The sequence below is a fragment of the Dipteris shenzhenensis genome, chromosome 20 (genome assembly GCF_047967505.1).
Source record: "Dipteris shenzhenensis isolate YYH24624 ecotype China chromosome 20, Dip_SZ_1.0, whole genome shotgun sequence".
Lineage (NCBI taxonomy): Eukaryota > Viridiplantae > Streptophyta > Polypodiopsida > Gleicheniales > Dipteridaceae > Dipteris > Dipteris shenzhenensis.
Genome location: NC_141615.1, coordinates 15,712,130 through 15,716,200, shown reverse-complemented (window position 1 = coordinate 15,716,200; position 4,071 = coordinate 15,712,130).

Below are 4,071 nucleotides of genomic sequence, written 5' to 3'. Positions count from 1 at the left end.
TGCAAAGTATTGTGCCCATCGGATATGCTTTGCATTGTCGATCAAGCATAAAACACCGTTTTTGCCTTAGTGTCATGAACAATCATGAAAAAACACGGTCCTAGGTGTGTTATTCAAACAAGTACTTATCGGATGGGGGCTCCAGTTTGCACGCAAGTCCGTTTCAACTAGGTTGAGATGCGTGCAAAGTATTGTCACCATCGGATATGCTTTGCAATGGTCGATCACACATTATACACCATTTTTTCCCTAGTGATATGCACATCCGCAAAAAAACACGCCCTTAGGTGTGTTATCTAACCAAGTGCTTATCGGATGGGTGTGCCTCTTTGAGAACATTTCAATACCACCTAGGTTGAGGTGTAAGAAAAGTGTTGTGCCCATCGAATATCCTTTGCATGGTCGATCGAGCATTAAATACTATTTTTGCTCTAGTGTCATGCACATCTGTAAAAAAACACGCTGCTAGGTATGTTATCCGATCAAGCACTTATGGGATGGGCATGCCACTTTGCATGTAAGTCGATTCTACCTAGTTGAAGGTGTGTGCAAAGTATTGTGCCCATCGGATATGCTTTTCATTGTCGATCAAGCATAAAACACCGTTTTTGCCTTAGTGTCATGCACAACCATGAAAAAACACGGTCCTAGGTGTGTTATTCAAACAAGTACTTATCGGATGGGTGATCCCGTTTGCACACAAGTCTATTTCAACTAGGTTGAGATGCGTGCAAAGTATTGTCACCATCGGATATGCTTTGCATGGTCGATCACGCATTATACACCATTTTTTCCCTAGTGATATGCATATCCGCAAAAAAACACACCCTTAGGTGTGTTATCTAACCAAGTACTTATCGGATGGGTGTGCCTCTTTGAGAACATTTTAATACCACCTAGGTTGAGGTGTACGAAGAGTGTTGTGCCCATCGGATATCCTTTGCATGGTCGATCGAGCATTAAATACTATTTTTGCTCTAGTGTCATGCACATTTGTAAAAAAACACGTTGCTACGTATGCTATCCGATCAAGCACTTATGGGATGGGCGTGCCACTTTGCATGTAAGTCGATTCTACCTAGTTGAAGGTGTGTGCAAAGAGTTGTGCCCATCGGATATGCTTTGCATTGTCGATCAAGCATAAAACACCGTTTTTGCCTTAGTGTCATGCACAATCGTCAAAAAACGCAGTCCTAGATGTGTTATTCGACTAAGTACTTATGGGATGGGCACGCCACTTTGCATGTAAGTCAATAATACCTAGGTTGAGATGTGTGCAAAGTACTGTGATGATCGCATATGCGTTGCATTGTCGATTAAGCATAAATCAGCGTTTTTGCCTTAGTGTCATGGACAACAACCAATAAAAAACATGATCCTAGGTGTGATATTCTAAAAAGTACTTATTGAATGGGTGTTCCACTTTGCATGGACTACCATACCACCGCTTTTGAGGCACGTGCAAAGTATTGTGCCCATTGGATATGCTTTACATGATAGATTGAGTATTAAATACCGTTTTTTGCCTTGGTGTCATGTACAACGATCAAAAAACATGATCGTAGGTGTATTTTTCAAACAAGTACTTATCGGATGGGGATGCCACTTTGCACACAAGTCAATACTGTCTAGGTTGAGGAACGTGTAAAGTCTTGTGTCCATTGGATATGCTTTGCATAGTCGATCTCACATGATACACCATTTTGTTCCTAGTGTTATGCACAATCGTCATAAAATACGTTTGGAGGTGTGTTATCCGAACAAGTACTTATGAGATGGGTGCACCACTTTGTATGCAAGTCAATAAGACCTAGGTTGAGGCGTGTACAAAGTTTTGTGCCCATCGGAGAAATGTAGATGCAATAATATTAGAAAATTCTCGGTATGTGTATATGTGTGTGTGTGGCAAACAATTTTGATACAAAGTAAACACCTAGTGCACAAATTATGCACTTCATACCTTGAGTAAATAAGCTTGTTGATGAGGATAAATATGCCCTTGAATAAAAGCACAGTTGTTGTATGACCACAATAGGATCGCTTTGACACCTGTGATTTTGCCCATATGTAAGTTTGCAAATAGTATAAAAAATCATATAATAATATATTAATAGTTTGCAAATGTGTATAGCAAGTGAGTAATGGGATGTGGAAGTGGGAATGAGGAGGGAGGAGTGGAATGGGAGAGGGAAGTAATAAGGGTGTATGATAATAAGTATAAAAAATAGTATAATAATATATTAATAGTTTTCAAATGGCAAGTGAGTAATGGGAAGTGGAAGTGAGAGTGGGGAGGGAAGAATGGAATGGGAGAGGGGAAGGTAATAGGGGAGTAGGATAATAAGGGAGTGAAATGAGTGAGGGAGTTAATAGGGGATGAAAAAGAGGAGGGTGAGATGGGGAAATATGGGATTTTGGGAAATGGGAGGAGTATGGGACGTGGTGGAAATGTGGGATGGGAGTGGTGGCAATGGGGAGGAAGAAGAAATGGATGGATGGGGGGAGGGCTAATGGAAGATTGGGATGAGGGATGGGGGTCCAATGGGAGAGGGGGAGTAATGGGAGCCAATGGGAGAGGGGATAAATGAAAAGCCAATAGGAGAGAGGGGAGGAATGGAAAGCCAATAGGAGAGGAGGAGGAAAACCTAATTTTTCTTATATATAGTCTTCCTTCTTCATTCATTCTCCCCTCATTTCATTCACTGAAGCAAGAAAGCAAGGATGATCAAGAGAGCAAGGAAGGAAGAGCAAGAAAGCAAGAAAGAGCAAACTTACAAACTTTTTCCATGTACTTGCAAATTTTTTTGATTAATTTTTTTCTAGATTTTTTTTAAATTTGAAGAGAGAGGAACTAGAGAGAGAAAGGTTCAGGGGAGGAGAAGAAGAGGATGGAGGGACTGGAGGGAAGGGAGGAGGAAGGGAGGGACAGGGTGGGGCTGAGTAGAGGGAGGAAAGGAGGAGGGAGGGGGGGGGGAAGGGGGGGACTGGGTCTCCCATGGAGGGGGGAAGGGGGGGCTAGCGGCCTGGAGGGGGGGAAGGGGGGGAGAGGAAAGGGGGCGGGAGGGGCTAGCGGCACTGGCGGGGGCGGGGAGGGGGTGGGTGGGGGGGAAGGGGGTGGAGGGCTGAGAGGGCAGGCGGCTGGCGGCCGCGGCCACCAGCTCGGGGGCGGGGAGGGGGGTGGGTGGGGGGGAAGGGGGTGTGAGGGGCTGAGAGGGCGGGTGGGCTCGGGGGCAGGGAGGGGGTTGGGTCGGAGGGGTGAAGGGGGTGGGAGGGGCTGAGAGGGGGGGGGGCTCGGGGGCGGGGAGGGGGTTGGGTGGGGGGGAAGGGGGTGGGAGGGGTGAAGGGGGTGGGAGGGGTTGAGAGGAGGGGGGGGGGCTGGCGGCCGCAGCCGCCAGCCCAGGGGAAGGGGGGGGAGGGCTGGGGGGGTCACGAAGGGGGCGGGGGGGGGGGAGGGCTGAGAGGGGGGAAGGGGGTGGGAGGGGTTGAGAGGAGGGGGGGACTAGCTGCCACGGCCGCCAGCCTGGGGGAAGGGGGGTGGGGAAGAGGGGGGGGAGGGCTGGGGGGGTCGCGAAGGGGGGGGGGAGGGCTGAGAGGGCGGGAAGGGGGTGGGAGGGGTTGAGAGGAGGGGGGGGCTAGCGGCCGGGGTGTGGGGAAGAGGGAGGGGAGGGCTGGGGGGCTGGGGGGTCGCGAAGGGGGGGTGAGGAAGAGGGGGGGGGAGGGCTGAGAGGGGGGGGGCTGGCGACCGCGGCCGCCAGCCCGGGGAGGGGGTTGGGTGGGGGGGAAGGGGCTAGGAGGGGTTGAGAGGAGGGGGGGGCTGGCGGCTGGCAGCCAGGTGGGGAAGAGGGGGGGGAGGGCTGGGGGGTCGCGAAGGGGGGGGGAGGGCTGAGAGGGCAGGAAGGGGATGGGAGGGGTTGAGAGGAGGGGGGGCTGGCGGCCGTGGCCGCCAGCCCGGGGGAAGGGGGGTGTGGGGAAGAGGGGGGGAGGGCTGGGGGGTCACGAAGGCTTGGGGGTCGCGAAGGGGGGGTGGGGAAGAGGGGGGGGGAGTGCTGAGAGGGGGGGGCTGGCGACCGC